This window comes from Drosophila serrata, unplaced genomic scaffold, assembly GCF_035046125.1.
Source record: "Drosophila serrata isolate PLE 108 unplaced genomic scaffold, ASM3504612v1 contig_184, whole genome shotgun sequence".
In the NCBI taxonomy this organism is placed as follows: Eukaryota; Metazoa; Arthropoda; class Insecta; order Diptera; family Drosophilidae; genus Drosophila; species Drosophila serrata.
In genome coordinates, this window is record NW_028257082.1 from 8,909,982 (window position 1) to 8,930,225 (window position 20,244).

The following is a 20,244-nucleotide window of genomic DNA, read 5'->3' on the forward strand; positions in this document are numbered from 1 at the left end:
ACCGGACAACCCAAAGCGAGAGCAGACGGCTAGACGAGTGAAGGGTTTTCCAAAGGAAAGGGTAAGCTCCTGGCTACACTCAGCACACTCGCCCCCTTCGTAATCCCAAGGAAATCGGTCTTAATGTATCGGTTTTTAGACTTTTCGAGGCAGTAATCGTTTGTGGAATATGTTTTTCATTGATTTTACGATCTTAAAAAGCAAATTTGCTATGATTTTGGGTACTGAACAGATTTATTTCATACTTTTGGAAACCATTTTAGGGAATTTTTAAATGCCAATCACTTTTGTAGTAATATTTTCATATTATTTTAAGCTTTAAATATTTAAGTTTTAAATTTATTTGTCAATTTGTTTCTTTTTAGGGTTCCTTACTTCAGAGACTTCTATGGGTAAGTGATATTCTTTTTATTTGCAATATTTCCCATTCATAAACAAATTGCTTATCTTCTTAAATAAGTTATAGCTTTAATAATTAGCTTTAGAGGTTTGTCTTAATATCCTGCTATTACTGCATTTCTCTTTACCTTAAAATTTCCAATTTTTATAAAGTCTATTAATATTTTTTTCGAGTGCCCTATGACAGAGTATCCGCAGCATTGAGCCTAGCAGACGCTGCACTTAAAGTATGCTCGTGCATTATTATTTATGCATATGCTGGTAGTGATTGTATGTGTCTGGGAAATTCTCTGCTTTTCCTCTGCTTATTTTTCCAACGCTCCGCATCGCGCAGCGCAGCGCAGCGTCGCGTGTTTCAATTTGCAATGCAACATTGTATGCTGCAAAAAGTTCTCTAAAGCCAGACATAAGTCACTCAGACAGGCCCTGCGGGGGCGACGGCGACGGCAGTGAAAATAGGGGTAGCAGTAGGGGATGAGACTGTCGGCCAGACACAGTCGAGCCCAAAGACAATTAGGCATTGTGGTGTGTGAAGGGCAGAGGGTGTGCGGTAACCTTCAGACAGCCAGGTCCTTCGAATGTCTTTCAGCTTACTTTTACCCATTTGACTCGAGAGTTATTCTACAAAAATAGGAGTTGCAAGGCGGAGGTCAGGAATCGGCAAGGGAACTCTGGTCAGTTCAGGACATTGGCAAAGTTTTCCAGGATTTCTGAGAGACAATTGTGCGGCAGTCAGGTCAAACCTGAATGCACTGAACTGCATGAAAAAGGTTAAACAAACCATTGAGTTAACGTTAAGCATTTAGATTTCAAAATGTTGTGGAGTAAATAAGTAACTCATTTAATATTTATCTTCAGTATTCTTAAATTAGAAAACTCAAAACTTCTTTTTGCTTTAAGAAACTTTTTTTTCTATTCTATTCAAAATAATTTCCCTAAGCGTGATTCTCGACTCTCAGTCCTAATGCCATATGGCTTCAATGTCCCTTGCAGCCGTCAAGGAAACAGGACCAAGAAGCAGCACCGGCACACACACACACACACACACACACCTGTCGTGGCCAACGAAACGAGCTCCACAATTGCCTTATAAATGCCCTCAAACTTTGACTAAGCCAAACGAAAAACTTTGATTAATGTGCGCTTAAAGAGGAACCAAATACGTGGAAAAACCTCAACAGGACAGGAAGAAAAAAAGAAAAAGCAGCTAAAGAAGCAGCAGAAGCGACAACAGGACAAGAAACGAAGGCAGGCAGCAGGCAGTGAGGCAGGAAAAACAAGGACAAAACTTTTCATAACTTAAAGCCAAAAAAAGGACGAGAGGAGAGAAGGTGGCCTAAACGGCGTGCAGCCAGCGGCTTCTTAGCCAAAGCGCAGTACAAAAAACTTGTGCAATCAAGACGGGTTAGCAGGATGGCTGGCGCACAGGGGGGTGAGGGGGGAGGGGGGCCAAGGACGATGGCGGCGGCAAAAGGTTCAAGGCGCCGCACAACAATGTCAGGGACCCGCTGGCAGGACGAAGGAATCACAGCGCGAAAGCGTTAAAAAAGCGAATTGTAAAACAAGCAGCAAACAAACGAGCAACATTTGCTCTGGGGGCTGGCTGACTGGCTGGTACCACAGCGCACCCCCGCGCATTTCCCACATTTCCCGCATTTCCACACACAAAGTAGCCACACGATCCCAAACACAGGAACCGCCTTGGCGACCCCCCTTAAAGTTGGTTAATAGAAAATGTAATTCGATGCATTTAATGTTGGCAACGGTTGCCGGCGCTGCTTAAATGGAAATCAGTCTATGCTTTTTTCCCCTCTCCCAAAGTATCCTTTGGAAATTGGCAGGTCCTGTCGTTGTCTATTTTCTTGTTTTTTCCATTTTGTATACCCTTGCAGGGTATTATAATTTCAGTTAGAAGCTTGCAACGATGTGAAGGAGTTGTTTTCGACCGAATAAGTTATATATATTCTTGATCGGCATCAAAAGACAAATTGATCTAGTCATATCTGGAGGAAACGAAATATGCATACTTGTTAACTAATACAGAAAAGCTATCCGCATTGAAATTAATGCATTTTTAGCTTAGTTATGATATTTGCAGATCTTCGATTTAAAGAGCATATAATATAATATCGAATTAATATATATTAAATATAGATATTTTTGATATATTAAATATTGTAAGTGTACAAAGGCAGAAAGAACCATTTGCCATTAAAATCTTTATAAATAAACTTTATTTAATAAAGACATAATCCTATGATCTCATTGGTAACTGCAAGTGTATACACACTTCGACTTCTTGTAGTTAGCTTCTTTTCTTGTTTTTTTTTTTTTTTGTTATAAGTTCTCATTGCTGCATCCTGGCAATGTCCTGCACTCCCGTTCCTGTTTGAGTTGCTTACCTAATCCCTGCAAACAAGTTAAAAACGTTGTAAAACAAACAACAGTACAGAATGGGTGGGTTCAATGGTTGTGTCTGTGGGTTTTACTGCCTTCATACTTTTTCGGGAATACAGGGGAATACAGTAAAGCCATCCTATGACGATATTTGGGGTTCTACCATATAAATTATTTAAGTTTTATTGATTAAAATAAGTATAATAATGATATTTAAAGAAGAGCCTTCGGTACATGTCTTCCAAAATCACATTTCTTTATAATTATGTTGAAATTCCTTATTTATTTCTTTACCAAAATGTGTCAAAAATTATTATCAAAGTTGTATCGACTTTTTTATGTGCGATGTTTTACGATTTCAGTCAGGGAAGCTCGACTGTATATATATTTTTCGGGGAGTGAATGAAAACGAAGCGATTTTGACTGACATCGAGTGCCATGAGAAATACAAACAATCAGGCCGAGGCAGACAGTTGCATTCCCTGAGCCACCAGCCACCCTTTGGCCCAACCTCACCACCCCACCCCAACCCACCATTTTCCACCCCCCTCCCATTTGATTTTCCACCCCCAACTCCCCCTCAACCCAATCCCCTATGCAGGGTAACCTCAGCAACCTGCGGAGCGTGCCGCAGCAATGAAAACGAAGCGACAGCAATGCTAATAGAAATTAAGCGAAAGTTAGTCAGAGGGTGAAATCGGATTTGGGGGGAGGGCAGACGGTGATGCCGAATGCTTTTCCACCCACTGCACCACCCACTTCTACCTGAACCCCGCTGAAGGTCGCCCTCTGCAACGCTTGCTTTCATTTCGTTTAGCTGCCGTTTTATTTGCGACTTTACATTTGCTTTTATTAATCATAAAAAAAAATAAGCGAAAGACCAAGAGAAATATTTTGCTGAAATTGCCAAAAAACGTTGACGCGGCTCGTGACCTCCGTCTGCCGCCGGATTCCCATCCCACCACCACCCCATTCTGGGTTAGCTTAGTATCCTGGGCAGGATTGTGCCTCCTGGTCTGTGTTGCTGCTGCACGAAAGTGCAATTTGATTTTAATGGCGGCAAAATGCTGAATTCTAGTCGCATAGCCCAGACATACAGACGAAGGACCAACGTTCGGCTCAGTCCCCGATCCATTCAAGGCATATCCCCTTAGCTGTTGCTTCCTGCCTGCAATCAGGAGCCATTTGTGTTTGTCGTTGATCCTCCTGGTGCAAGGCTCACGCACGTGCACTTGGGAAAATTATTAGAGAGTTTCTCATAGAGATGAGATATTTTAATCTTCAAAATGTTGAAAAAGGGGAAGGCATTTTAATGCAATTGAAAAGATATATATTTGAAAGAGAATGAAAGGACATTAAATGGTTTTGTTTCCTCTTCTTTATTGTGTTTTACTTGTATAATTTGTAAATTTATTAAGGTTTCTGTTAACCAAAAAATATTGAATTAAAATTGAATATAGAAAGACCCAAGACACACAGAACAATGTCTTCTTTATATATATACTATAATATAATACTAGAATTTAAGCTCTTTAATCAACTTTGCTCTAGATATAAGATTCTTTTTCTTGAAAAGTACTATTTTCCTACATTTTTAATAAAATAAACACACAGTTCAACGTCTTCTTCAGATATAAACTATTATAATACTATAATTTAATCTCTTTAATCAACTTAGCTCTGGTTAAAAGATTATTTTTCTTCGAAAATGTATTATTTTCCTATCTTTTTAGTCATTTTTTCTGCAAGTGCATTCGCACACACAGTCACACTCCCCCTGGAGTGTCGTCTGCCAGGTTCCGTTTTGCATTTTGATTGTTTTTTACGAGTGTGTGTGTGTCGCCTGGAGTACGTGCGTGCATTTGTTTGTTTGTTTGTTTGTTTGTTTGCGCCGAATGTTTGGTCGAGAACTGAGGCAAACAACCGCTCGTCACTGTCATTAACGTCATTGTGGCTCCGGTCAGGAGCAGCAGGAACAGGATCTGTCCCAGGGTCCCTGGCCGATGTGTCTGGCAATCGAAGGACGACCGACAAAACGCGTCTAACAATTTAAATTATTCAAATGACATTCTTTCAATGGTTTTGCTGCCCCTCCTCCCCTAATTACATTTGGCCAAGGTTTAGTTCAAGGTGGAAAAGGGTATAGAGAGAGCCATGAAAACTATCAATTATTCATTTATTTTCATTTAATTGACTAAAATTTCAGGCAACACACGCAGCGTATCCACGCACAAATGCCATTTGCATTTTGTCCTTCTTTTTTCTCTATTTTTTTTGACACGCCTTCTAAGAAAATTTATTGCCAAGCATTGACCTCTAGCAAGGGAAATGAAAATACAGGGTTTAAATCTAAAAATAGATGCGAATTTTATAGCTGAACTTTAGGGGTGATAATTGTATTTAGTAAAATGTGATATTAAGTCTTACAAATGTAATAACATATATGGATTTGAAGTTAGAAGAATACAATGAAACTAAGGATATTTTGTACACCTGTTACTCTACTAAATATTTTCAATCTGTTCAAAATCTTTGTTGTATTTTATTTTTCGTATTTTTGCCCCACTGTCCATCGTCCAGAAAACATTAAGAGCGAGTCTCTGGATTGGTCTTTGTTTGCTGATGTTTGCAGAAAGTCAAGTCCGGGGTTGAACCTGCCTGACTGTTGGTGAGTCCTTGATAAGGGTTTCCCAGCGGCACGCACATACCCCAGCCCCCTCCAGGTCACCACCCCGTCACCAGGAAAATTCGACCCCCCTCAGGACTCACAATGCAATGCTGTGTGCATGGGCTTAACTCTAGTTTATTTGTTAATGGTTTATTTATTAATTCCTGCGGATTATCACATCAGACAGACATTGCCCATGGCAACAAGATAAGGCACGAATGGACAACGGAAATCCATATGCCATTTAGTCGACATTGCCAACAGCGGGGAAAGGGGGAAGTTGGAAAATCGGTGGAAACGGAAAATGCTTATCGCTTGGCAGCTAATTCACGCCCACCCGCCAAAGTCTTGAGCAAATTGCAAATTTGTGTCGAACATTTTTGGCATCGTGCATTAATAATGGATAAGCAGCAGCCGCCTTGAATAGTAGTAGTTTCCCACATATCCTTTATCCTCTTAAAAGTGCCAGAAACATGCGTAGACAATTTCCTTGGCGGCGAGTCGGCGAAGGCAATCCGGAAATTTGAAAATTTTCAAGCACAAGCTTGGCGAAAAGGGAAAACTGCACGGTGAAGTCGGAGGAGAGGGGGAAGAGCTCTCTTCCAGGAGTGCGTTTGACAGGCTGTGAGTGTTCAGGCGTGTGTGAACTTCCGCACATGCACACACACACACTTTCGTCTGCCCGAAATTGAAGGAAAATCAGGCGGCAGTTTCCCACTCATTCGAGAAGAAACACAATTTTTCAAAACCCCTTATATATAGAGAAATGTACAGCAATTAGCAAATAAAATGTTTCAACTAAAATTTCAGCCCCGCAGGAAGCGAGAGTGAAAATTGAGCAGGAGAAGACGGAATGCCATCGGGGTAGCCCGAAAAACCTTTTAAAGTATTCAATAACATGAAAATGCCAACCCTGCTCCACAATAAAATGAACCCCTCCTGCCTCCTGCCGTTTGCTTCTATTTTAAACCTGATGGACGTGACAACAAATTGAATTTCTCACGCCTTCAGATTCGGTTGCTACAATATTATTTTCGGTTTTATTCAAACAAAAACAAAAGAAACTCACTACGAACCCAATACACTCCCGACCCTGTTGTCATCAAGTTCATATTAAGGAAAAGGTTATCGGTGGAATGTCATAAAATGAGTGTAGATATCCATAGAAGCGCATCGAATTACCATGACTCTTTGTTGTTTAATATTGAAATGGCCAGGAATTTTGATTATTTAAACTCTGCCCTTAGCCATAATCGTCAAAAATAAAGCCACTTAGCCTATGTCTCCCCCTCAGCAGGAAAATAAAACAAAATTGAATGTCAAATTCATACTCGAACTTCAAATTCAAATTCAGCATGAGTCTGACATTGAAATTTGCATATGCCATGGCGGCGTTTACGTGTTTTGTTTGCTTTTTGTTTCTGTTTTTTATTTTTATGTTGATGTTGTTGTTGTTGTTTTTCCCCAACACCACCCCCTTAAAAAATGTCAATGGGGTTGGTTATTTGGTCTCTTGGTTTGGGCGGCGTCCTTTGAAGTGTGCCAGCATGGCGCTTAGCTGCTGATAACCCTTTTTAAATAAATTTGTTGGCACAAATCGTTATGCCAGCCACACACCAACGGGGGGGCCCTCAAAAAACGCACCTTTTCTGGCTTACATTTTCCTTTTATTTTTTCCTGCTGCTGTTGTTGTTGTTGTTGTTGCTTGCAACCCCTTTTCATTAGGACTGCGTTTTGTTGGCCTTTCCCCCAAACACTTTTCACTGTTTTGCTAAGCATGTTAATACACAGGAAATTAAACACTTATGCGGAAGTCATTGAAAAGGCAACTGCCTCACATGATGCACAGGGAGAAAATATAGTAGATTATTGGAAACCTAAGAAACTAAGACCCAAATAGAAAAGGAAACTAACTTTGGAATGCTAAAGTTTATATAAAGTTGTAGTTTGAAAATTAGTTATTTGATTAAAATGGAAATTGATCATAAATAAGCTTAAAATATTCAATTTTTTGAATCAATATTTATTTATATTTTTGTATAAAACTTTGTTTACAAATCAAAGTTTTAAAAACTGATAACTAAGCTAAAAAGGCATTAATTTTGAATGGAAAGCTAATCCTATATAGTCCTACTAGGTTATAATTCTGTTTACAAAACTTTCATTTTTTAAAAATGCAAATTTTTTTGTCACTTTTTGACAATTTTAACGATGTAACCCCTTAGAAAAATTTTGAAAAATTTGATTTTCTTCTAAAGATAGCTAGATCGATTCGGCTTTTAGTGCTGGTCAAGATTTTATCATTATGATTTATAGGGTCGAAAAGGACTTCTTCTCTGCTTTGCAAGCTTCTAACTAAATCTATAATACCCTTCAGAGGTATAAAAATATAAAGCACCAAGAATGTACTCTCATTTTCCCACCGTGTAACCAACCACATGCATAAAGTGGAATTCGAAAAGCGTCTGAGCATTCAATTATGCACAGGACAATGGCGCAATTGGGGCCAAGGTAACAAACGGGCTTATGGCGGCACTTTCCACTACAACTCAGATGACGCTGATGTGAGGCCCAATGATAATGACAATAATGAAGACGATAATGATGATGATGATGAGGATGATGCTCTCGGTGATGTACATGAAGGGCACCCTTAATATACACCCCCACACAATACATTAACACAGAGCCACAAAAGCGAGAAACAAAAACCCAGCAGCCAGGCAAAGGCATGAAGAAAATTTCATTTAGTTTGCACTAACACGCTGTCACACACAAAGGCGGAGAAGGGGAGGTGGGCGGGAAAATGTTTAAGAGGCGGGGCAAAGCTGTGTTTTCCCTTGCCGGCGAACTTAAGCGATTTTGCATTTCATTACGGCTTCCCTTTACTGAGTTTTTTTTTGTGGTGGTAAGCTCTCATCGTAGAGCGGAGCAGAGCAGAGCAGACAAAAACTGAAGATAAACACAAATACATAATCCAGGAAGGGTTAACCCCACACACAGAACGAAATCCCAGGGCCACTATCCGTTCTCCTTCAGCCAAATCTGTTTTGTTGGTAACGGCTTGAGTTACTTAAATACTTTGTGCGGCGCATTCGAGCGCAAAATGAGGCACGGATTGACCCCCACAGGATTGTGTTATAAGATAATTGCTTAAAAGGATAAAATCCAAAGAGGGAGGAGTCGTCACAGGACCCAGTCACCCATTGTGACGGACACGTAGCGTATGTAAGCGGAGTAAAGTTTCATTAAATCGTAAATTGCCATAATTCAACGATTTACATTAGCCGCTCTTTAAAATCAGCGAATTACGGCCGCCAGTATAGGGATAGGGAAATGGTGGTATATCCTTTGCGTTGTCCATGATCCCGGGGAGAGGAGGGCAACAGCCAGACATCGATTAAATTGCGCAACAGAATGAAGCAATAAACATTTAGAGGGCTCAGGACCCCGGACGAAGCGAAGTCAAGGACCAGGACCAAAGCCCAGAGTACACGACAAAAGCAGAAAAATTATCGCAGTGTGTGTGTGTGTGTGGTGTACACTTAAAAAAATACTAAGCTAAAGGTATAATTTTATAGTTGATAAAAGTGATATATGATAGTTTCTTTAATTTTTATAAACTGATAATAGAATATAATGTTAGTTATTTATTTGTAAGGAGTAGTATGGTTCTGGTATTTATTCGTATATTTCTCTTATAAATTTCCAGCTTATTCTTTCGAAAAAAACTTAAGTGTATAGGTAAATATTATTTATTAGTTATATTTTCTTTTTAAGTATGGTAAGAAATTACAATATTGATTATTTGAGTTAGTTTTAGGAAGCACCTAGCCCTCTAGACTCATTTTCACAAAGTGTTCTTATTAGTCTCAACTAAATCAATAGTAAAAAGGCTTATGCATTTAATTCATACAACATTAAATCTAGTCAATGATAAATGTTAATTTATTATATATTGATTACCTAAAAAGAAAGCACAAATCTTTGACTTTTGCAATCATATTTCATGAACCTATAGACGATTTCCTTTTGAAAAGCAAATAAGAAACCCTTTTATTGTCTTCTATTTGTATTTATCTATTATTAACTCTTTTATAACTTGAATTTCAACTCACAACCTTTTCTCTCAGTGAACTGTTTGTGTGAATATTTGCCAGTGGGTTAAACGTGTGCACATCGACATCCGCATCAAATGGCCAAGCGACGTTTAGCAGTCGATAAAGTCATTCAGTGCAGCACGTGAATGCCGGCTAAGTTATGCCTGTGAGCGTGTGTGCCATGAGTGTGTGATGTGTGTGTTTGTGATGTGTGTGTGTTTCAGCCAACCCCCCCCCCCCCTGCAGCTTGGTGTGGCTCATTTTACGCTTTTGTGATAAAGTAATCAGCTGATGCCGTCGGACAAAGTCCGGAGAGAGATTGCCATCGATGGATGTCAACTGGGGGCCACGACACTGACCATCGGTAACCGCAAAATGTTTATTGATTTTATACAAACAAACACACACACACACACACACACACACGTACGCAGCGTTGTAATAAAATTGATATGAAATGCATTTTGTGTGGTTAAATATTGACAAGAATTATATGTAAACTTTGTCGAATTTATTTACCAAACAAATAGCAGGGACAAAAAATTGTGTAAAATAAATCAAACCGAGACCGAGTCATGCCGAATTGGCCAAATCAAAACAAAATTCGTACGAGAGCTCGTACCATCAAATCAAAAATAGTTCGGCCAAAACAAATAGGCACATAAAATGAGGCGACTTTTGTGGGGTGTGTGTCCTCGAAAAGCCTCTCTGGACAGTCGAGCGTCTAGACAGGATTGCATTTCGGCCATGGCCAATAAAGCAAATGCGAAAAACACAGCTCCCTACACTCGTACACTAAAAATTAACAACGGCGACGACACGTTTTGGCCAGAAACGAACAAAATAAAGCCACCGAAAATGGGGGAAAATTGCGGGGCAAAAAAGGGGGGAAAAGTAAGAGAAAGCGAAGGGCATAAACCAAAAGACAGACAACGACAGACGACTGCCAAAATGGAATAAGAAATGGCAATGAAAGTAATAAAAATCCACGAGTGAATGAGCCAAAACGAAAAGGGGCCAAGAGCAAGGGGACTGGGAAATGAATGAAAATCGGAAAATGCTAAGCAAACACACGGCAAAAACGGTCTGCAAAAAAAAACCAAAAAATGAGAGGATAAAAAAGGGAATATGGGAACAAAACCTGGAGTGTCTGTAAGTGTGCGTGTGCAGTGAAATAAAAACGCAACAATGCGCAATCATCATTATCGTTAAAAGAGGCGCTTACAGAACTAGACAAATTGCCACTTTAGAGAGAGAACTCTGCTGGACCCGGCCAAAAGCCAAAAGGCTCAAAGTGGCAACAGCAACAGCAACAGCAGCAGCAACAGTAACAACATCAGCAACACTTGCTGCTGGTGAACAGGAGCAACATCAAGAGCAACAAGAGCGGAAGTTGGCGGCCACAACGTGCCAAGAGGGGCCAAGCGTCTATAATGACCTCTGGGCAAATGGGCCAACACGCACACACACACTAACACACAGTACTGGCCCGCATAAAACAAAAATGGCGCACATTAGAGTCCCCGACGCTCACCGCAGAAAAGTATGCTACGTACGCCTGCCTGACCATTTCAGGCTATGTTGGCTAACCGAAAAACGACCAAAGACCAAAAAAGCAACAAGCCAGCTCTTCCAAATAACGCCAGGAAAAAGAAAAACCATACTGGCAAGTGAAAGAAAAGCATGGGGGAAAAAACCATAACACTCATAATCAACTGCCGCCGACTGAACAATGAATGGAATCAAACAAAACCCAAATAGAAGCACAAGCAGAAGCATCAACAAGAGACCAGCAAGTTCAAGGTTCGCAGTCTCATCTCATTGCTGGCTTTCGTTTCATCCATTGGAAAAGCATAGGCCAGCACTTTTTTTGGCCTTAATTATAGGCACGCACACACACTCATACACCCAGAAGAGCTACAAAACATGAAGGGGCACAATTATGTGGCAGCAACATGAACCTCCGATTCGGTTTTTTTCAGGCACAGAAAGAAATAGGTTTAGCTCAAAAGCAGGTGCTAAAAATTTACATATTTCTATCATTTAGAATTGTAATTAACATAGAAATATTATTGAAAGGGTTGGAATGATTCTTTTAAAGTTGCTTATTCAATAGAAATAATTAAAATAAACACTTTCTTTTTAAATATTCTTTAGGTTTTAAATAAACTCATTTAATTCCTGATGCCTAAGATTTTCCTAGAGTACATTTCAGACTTCTTTTCATGATTTTCCCTCTCATTAAGCTAACCCACATAGCTTTCAGTGTTTCAAGGACTCTCCCTTGACTTGTTTTTCTATTTTTTTTTTTTTGCCATGTATGCCTGCTTGGTAATTTGCTGGCATCTAAATGCTTTCCAAGAGCTCTCATTAATAGGAGGGTTTGGGAGCCATACTACCCTTTTTACCCTTCTTAACAGCTTTGATTGCTGCTCTTTCACTGGATTTTCCTCTGCTGCCTCTGCTGGTGCTTGCTGCTCATGCAATGGCGACAGCAATTATTGTTACAATTAAAAAACCATTAGGCGTAATTTGGTTACTTTTCTGTAGCTCCTTTTTCTCGGCCTTATGGTGTGTGTTGGTTGTGCAAGTATTTGTTTGATTGAGCCAGCCGCACGACACTTCCGCTGGGAAGGCGCCGGAAAACGCAATGAAAACATTAATTTGCCGCCTAAGAATCAATAAGAGGGAAAAAAAGTGCGGCGGGTACTTATAACCGAGAATAACTAATCCCCTCTTGGCTTAGGTATTTACCCTCGATTTCAAATATTCATGGTAATAACGCAGAAATTGCTTAATTCCATTTAATAAGCTGAAAATGTCTCTCTACTGCAATTGATTGTGTACATAAGGTGGGTAATTTACTGGCCTTCCGTTGGAGGAATGTTACCAACTTTGAACTTAACTATTTATGAAAATGAACTTTGGCTCCCATTATCGCATAATTTCCTCAGTCCACCGAAAAAAAGGCGAAAAGACCAAAAAAAGGAAAAGTTCAGAACAATTTCTGAAAACGTTTTTCCACTTTTTCCTTTGAATTTTTTCTTCCTTTTCGTGTGCCTTTTTCCCTCGTTTTTTACTCCATTTTTTGCTGTAACACACATGCAACATGCCGCCGAGCAGAATGGCCGCAAAGTGATGGGCCTAGGCTCCCATTGATTGGCAGCTGTCTCACATGGCACCCGCTACCCCTAATCCCAGGCAGGCGGCCCCTCCTTCCCTTTATGCCACCAGCTGAGTGTCAAAGGCGCTTAAACGCTTTGAGCATGCCGCCCCTGCCACTGCTTTTCCCTCAATTCTGCACTTCTTCGTTTTTCGGCCAGGTTCCCTTGGCCATTTTTTTTTCTTCTTCTCTGGCTCTGGCCAATCTTCTCAGGTTCTTTTGTGCCGAGTGAATGCGGAGTGAACAGGGCTGAAATGCTTTTTGCACCGCTTTCGCATTTAATACTCTAACTGGCCAAAAAGGGGAAAATACAATTGGTGGGTTTTCCCTCAGCTAATGGAAATGGTTTTACTGTCGTGTTAATTTTCCAGGAAGTTTAATAAACCTCGTAAAGTGCAGCAAAAAACATTGTGTGTTCTCTTCTTCCTCATAATTCATAGTTTTTCTAACCAAATAATAAACCTTACTTCCTGTTTAAATTATTCACATGCTCACAGGGGTATCAGATACTTTTTTGTGAAGTTTAAATTTGGAAAGGAAACTATAATCATTGCTTGTTAAATGGTTTTAACATACAGATTATATTCAACTTGATCTGAATCTTAAAAGTCAAATATTGAAGGTTAAGAAAGTTCTTAAAAGTCTTGGTTGAAATATTATATTGCTTATATTAAATCATATTTTTATTATATTAAAACTGGAGGCTTAACTGAAACTCTTGGTAATTCGAATTAAATTGCATTAAATAATTAATTGTACCAATTAATATTATTATCTTCCTTGATACACATCAAAGTATATTAATTTTTATACATAAATAAAGTTCATTGTAGAATTGTTAATGATTTAAATGCAAATAACTCCTTCCGAAATAAATGATAAATTAAGCTGTCGAAATGAAAAATATACTTTGACCAGTTTTAATTAATTGCAAGTATAACTAACTATTTTATCAATTAATATTACAAGCTTAAAGAAAATAATTATTGGTTTTCAATATGTAATTTGTTTAATGTGCACTATTGTTATAAACAAAGCTATTATTAACTACACATACTCATTAAATATTTTGAAATTAAATGAATTTAATGCTCCATAAAAATAAACTACTATTTACTTAACAAACTGAAAGAGTCGGAAATTCACATTACAATTTACTTTAAAAAAAAATCTAGAAATTTGTAATATTTACAACTTTTAGCGTAACCCCATTGAAATATACTTTTATAATATATCTTCTTTATGAAATTGTTAATATTTACAACTTTTAGCTTAACCCCATTGAAACTAAATGGTTTATACTCTATCTTATTTATAAACATTAACTTTTTAAGCCACTGAAAGAGCATTTAACCCGCGACTCTCTTCGCTAAGCTTAACCCTCTCATAATCACCAAAAAACAGACGGCGGGTCGGAGTGCTTTTGAAGTTCTTTCTGTTGTTGTTCTTGTCCAGCCAGGGGGGGGGGTTATGCAGAGGCGGGTTAAAAGGGGGTCCAAAGGGGGTGAGTGGGGGCAAGGGCATGCGAAACAACCTCGACATGCGATGCAATCGCTGGCTCTTTTTTGTTCTTTTGTGTCTTGCAAGCGTTTTTTTTAACGCTAGTCGCGACCAGGTGGCTACTGTTACTGCAGTTTGGCCAAGATACTGCCCGAAGAAGACAAAAAACCAAAAAGGCGAGAGAATTGCGCTTAGAGCTCTTCTAAGTGGCAATAACAATTTGGCCGTTTGCATTCGCAATTTATGCGCTGAATGGGCCAACTTGGCTGCACTGCAATGCAAAATGGCAACAACTGATGACCAAAAATAACCTCTCCTTCTGCTGCTAAGCTTTTTTTGCTGTATTTGTGTTTTTTTTCGCCTGACAGAGAACGGGTTTGAATCAACAACTGGTCAGCAGGCAGGCAGTGCAGGTAATGCAAAGTGAAACAAGCTTGGCAGGTAACGCTCAGGTGGGATTCTGATTGGAGGACAGAGGGATCTTGGATTTGTATATTCACCTCACTGGAAACTGTTTAGTTTGGGAACGGCTTCTTGGCTTAATCACCGACTGGATTTTCTTCACACTTTTTCACAATATATATATTCACAAGTTTTCATTTAGGTTTTTGTCTGCTCTTTGCACTTTTCCACTTTCACGCTCACCATAAAGTACCCTAAAGAATGGGGCGAACAAGGATCTTGCGGAATTATTTTCCCATCAACTCTGGCTTTTTCGAATATTCAAAACTGCTGGTTTCCGTTTATTTATGTCTCGAATCCGCGTTCAGTCTTTACGTTAATTTTCCGTTTTCCCGGCCGCGGCGATACGTGACGTTGCTTTTGTTGAAAGAAAATATTTTTTTCGACTGACTCGCATGCACTAGTATTTATAGGTTTCTCCCAAAAGCCGAACCGAAACGAAGGCGACCGAACATGTTCGAATTAAACATGTTCTCTCAAAAACCTCTCCAAAGAGCGAAACTGAAACTGTCGCGTCGCGGCTTGAACTTTCGTGCTTGGCTTCGGCTTTAAAGTTCGGCTCGGCTCCATTCGGTTGCCGTTCGTTTCTGAGTTCGTTGAAAAACGAGTTCCGGTTTTAATATTTCCCGCATGGCAATGCCAATTCTAACTGTTACTGGGAACACTTTTCCGGTTCCAGCCGGCTTTTTAACAGTTTGTTTACGTCGGCAAGCGCAGGCGTTGCTGGTAAATTAACAGCTTTAAGATAAGGACAGCCTAAAAATGTTAAACAAGGGAAATGTTAAATGTGGAAATTGATTTTGAAAATATAAATTAAGGAAAAGTATGTAAAAAAATCAATATAAAATATTTTATTTTAATATTTAGAGTCCAATGGTTTTATGACTATAACAGAATGTCTTTATAATTAAAGGTTTCTTTTTATAGGCTTTACACTCTTGTTAAAATCTTACTAAAAAGATGTTAAATAATTGTATTAAAAAAGTAAGAAAGCTAACTTCTGGAAACCAAAGTTTCTATACCCTTGCAGAGAACAAACATCATACCTCAGTCAAAAATTAATTAATTTTTATTCGGAAACCTTTTCTGTGTTAGTTTTTATTAGGTTAACAAATCTGCATTTGTTTAAAAATTAGCATTTTTCAAATTTTAACAATGTAACCTTTTAAATTTTGAAAAAAAAAATCGGTCAAATTTTCTTCGGAACAGATCAACTAGATCGACTCGGCTGTTGATTATGAGCATGAATATTTATGATTTATCGGGTCGGAAATGACTCCTTTACTGCATTTAATGCTTCTGATAAAAAAAAGAGTTATATGATTATATGATATACATATATATTTACCATTTATTATCGAGACATCAAATGAAAGTTTTGTTTGAAGTTTACATTTCAAACATAAATTTAATGTATTCTCTAACTACAACTATCGGCATTAATTAACCGACATAATTAGATCATTCATCTCTTGTTTATATCAAGCATCTTTTCAACCCTTTCAGTTACATTTTCTTTGTCAAACATATTATTAGGTTAATTATACCCTTTTTCCAAAATGCCAAATTGCAATCCGATTAAAACACTGCCTAAAAGCCAGTGCATTTACCAACAGCCACATAGTTTTAATTAATCCATTTTATTAATATGTGTGGTTAGCCTGAAGAGACACATATGGCTTAAGCTCCTTGCTTGGCCTTTATAGAACTTTCGCTTAATTGCCATAAATTAGAAGTGCGAATACGTGTTGCATTAAAATTTCAGATCAATTCCTGTGAGCGAAGCCAATCAAGTGATTGACCACAGAATATGTGGTGAGAGGGGCGGTTAGGTGAGGTGAGGTGAGGTAAATGGTACAAGTAAAATTGCCTGGAATTAGGACATGTGGAATAATTTATGCTCGAATTAATAATGGCACGTAGCCAATCATTTGAATGCGATTTAATTAATTTCCCATGTCGAGCTTCGAGCCTGGAGCCGGTCTCCTTTCGTAATGACAGGACTTGAGCCACTCGTTAGCCGAGATAGATGATATGCACTACTTACGACCGCTTGTATATCAATAAAATCAAATAAATATATCGCCAAAGGGACCCGGGGGCCATCCACCTGAGATCCGCACGCATATAAATAACCAATGATGCGGCATTTATCTGACTACCGACCGCTTTACGCCCTCTCCTCCCCCTGCTCATCACTTCTTTATGTTATTTTTTTTATATATATAGATGTATATATATCCTTTGCTGCCTCAAACTCCGACTTTCCCACAGCCGGCCATCAGTCTCAGCTTACGTTCCATTTAAAATGGTTTTGGGCCGCCGTGGGGGCCATTGAAACTAAAGACGAAGAAATTGTTCTTACCAGGCACTGAGAGAAATAAGTATAGAGAAACAATATATCAACAAAAAAAAAACTAGAAACTAGCATGTAAAATCAAAATAATCACGTAATATTTAATTCTTACGCTTTAAATACAATTGAATCTTTGATAATTAGGTAAAACCCTTAGGAAATTAAAAAGAAAGTAAGTTAATTGGTAAGGTTTTAAATATTAATTTCCAGATTTATTTCAAATATCTTAAGCCTCTCTTTAGTATCTTCATCTTAAACTGATTTAATGCTGATTTAACTTCAAGGAGCACTTTTTGTGACAGTGTCTCTGGGACTCTTGTTGCTCGGCCATTGTTATTGGGGGAGTTGGCAGTAGGATTCCTTGCCGAGCCGCATTGGGGCTAAAAGGGATAAACGTTTTTAGCATGGCCTGCACGATTTTTATGCACAGAACGTGTTGTTGGTGCTCCATTGTCCCCCCCGCCCCTTCTCCTTACTTGAGCCTGGCTCTTTTTGGCTCAGAAACTCTTGGCCATGTCCGTGCGACTGTTTCGCGTCATTTGCTCTCTGCTGGATCGTAATTTTATGGCTGCCAGCAAGCTTCTTCTCGGGTCTCCAATTGCCAGAGGCAGTCAAAGCAAACGGAAGTAAACTGAAGCCAAAAATGCTAGCTTTTATTTGACGAAACTCGGGGGTCGCCTTTGTGACTGCTGCGACTGCTGCGTCTCCTCCGATCCCAGGACATTCCTCGAGAAGTTGTCAAAACAAAGCGAGCGAAACTAACAATAAGTGAGTGGAGTGAAAGCAATAGTAGAGGTGGAGTGGAAAGCATCACCTGGCAGCGGACCAAACGGCAGGCAGGCAGGCAGGCGGAGCCGAGAATATCGCTTACCAACTCGTTTGGCAATTTTTCTCAATTTTCACATTGAAAACTAAACGCTGGAGCTCCAAAAAGAGCTTGTCCGACCCCCTCAATCGTATCATACGTTGTTGGGTCCACCCCTTTTGGGAGGGTCTCCCAGGTCTCCTTTTCCACTCCTCTTGTGCCTTGATGTTTTGGGCATCCAATTTGAGTAGGAACTGCCGTTGGGAGGTGTCAGCGGCACAAAGCCAACTGGATTTCCGCAGGCCAACTCGGTTTTTCCAGGCACTGAGCGAGAAAAGAGGGAAGGTTAAGGTGTAAATAATACCTGTTTATGATCCCAATTCACTTTAAACTTTCAGAATTTATATAAATATTAGTTATCTTTGTTAGTTAACATTTAATACAAGAACTTTAGTAGATTTCTGTATATTTTTTCCAAGTGCATTTATGGTATTACTGTTGCTGTTGCACGATTGCTCTTTGGTGATTTGGATTCCCACTCACTCACACACACACACGCAGGACGAAACAAAGCACAAATTGTTGTATGTAATTGTGCGTTGGCTCACACCCACACACACACACATTAACGCGGACACCTGCACACACACAACAACAGCAACTGAAGCAGCCACACGAGCTCACCTGCTGCTGCGTGCGCCGAATTCCATTGCATACTTGCCGGCGCCTGCCCAAGGATTCCTCCCCCCTCCTGCCGCTCCTTAACCCCTCACCATTTCATTTCCCCCGTTGGAACGGCGACCCTGTGCAAATAAAAAGTGATATACGCGCGACACTGAATGAATATTAATCGCTTTCTTTTTGCAAGCAAACTCTCCTCAGGTCCTGTTCCCATCCAGATGGCCATACGGTTGCCAGGACCCACCTTCTCGGCCCAGAAAGAGCTTTTGTTTGAACCATCTGGCTGGCTGATTTGGCAGCTTAAATGATTTCCGCTTCGACTTGACTGCGTGTGGAATTCAAGGAAATTTATTAGTTAAGACTAGATGATTGTTCCTGCTTTCTTCTGGTCGTTGATATAACTCCGCCTTTTCCTGGTTTCCGCCTGGGTTTAATTTCTTTTTATTAATTTTTTTCTGGGAAGTCCACTCTGTATTTTTTTAAAGCATGTTCTTTTTTTTTATAACCAAAGCACTTAGTAAAAAATGAGGTTTAATATGATTACTGGAATTTTGTTACATATGCAGTTAAAAAAAAGGAAATAGAGCTCTTAACATTTTTAAAATATATTTGAATATTTTTTAATGTCTGATACGGCTGAGGTATATTTATTTATTCATATATAAAATATTGTATATTTATTTGTTTAAAATGTGTATACATTTATGCAGCTAACAAAAAAATTCCCAACCCTATTTAATTGAATAAGAACAATTTCAGGGTTTACAAAAACCCCCTTTAAAGCCCTTTTTTGATATCTTTGCACTTTAAAAATGTGTATTTTATAAAATGTTCGTATTAAATCCCAGTAAACATTGCAAATTTTATTTTCAGTGTCCCGAAAAACCCCTTGAGCTACAACTTGTCACAAGGGTTAACACGCTTCTTGTTTTAATACATTTTTTTTTTGTCTTTTTCACCTCCCCCGTGTACTTGGCACCTTTGAAAGGCTTCACTGTACGCCCAAAAATAATATATATATGCAAGTTAAAAAAAAGAACACACAAATTTCAGGCAATTCAATTTGGGCTCCCGGAGGATTCAAACTTTGTTTGTATTTTGCTTTTTTTTTTGTCGCCACCCTTGAGGTGTTTTATTTTTAATGAATTTTTCGCATTAAATTTCGCAACAATGAATCGCTTTGTGCCATGAGAGGGGGTTCGGTGTCACCAAGGTGTTTGCCACGCTTGACACCTCGTCTGGCCATCCCCATCCCCTACACCCCTCCCCAATCCCTGCCCCTGGGTCCTGGGTCTGTCAGGTATTTCCGCAAACATGTTTGCATGTTTTGCCACACAGAATTTATAGTTAATTTTCAATTTTGTTCAACAAGCTGCACAGACACTAACACTCACTGGGCTCACATAGATTTGAATGAATGGAATCCATTTTCCAGGCATCGCAGGTGGAAAAAGGGGGCGGTGGGCAAAGGGGCGGGGCAGGGCACCCAATGTCAAAGGCAAACTTTGCAGACAACAAAATCCCGTCGCAGGCTGAGAAGGAAGACGCAGGATCTGGATTTGAGAAGGAGCAGGGACCAGGACCAGGTTCAAACTTTACGTTCTCCATTCTAATTGCCAGTGCTCTCGGCACAGCACCCCTTCGGTAGGTGTCACGGGCTACGCCCATGCGGCTTTTGATTCTCTGTGGTTGTGCGTCTACAAAAAAAAAAAA

The 20,244-nt window shown here is 39.4% G+C and overlaps 1 protein-coding gene across 4 annotated transcripts in view; it reads right to left on the reverse strand.

Annotated features, from left to right (window-relative positions):
* Positions 1–15,163, reverse strand: part of Sema2b (Semaphorin 2b) — a 49,881-nt gene extending 34,718 nt beyond the window's left edge. For all 4 annotated transcript variants that reach the window (XR_002319500.2, XR_002319499.2, XM_086828985.1 and 1 more), the window contains exon 1: positions 14,728–15,163. The gene's annotated coding sequence lies outside the window, so the exon portion shown is untranslated. The remainder of the gene's footprint in view (positions 1–14,727) is intronic.
* Positions 15,164–20,244: the final 5,081 nt, after the last annotated feature.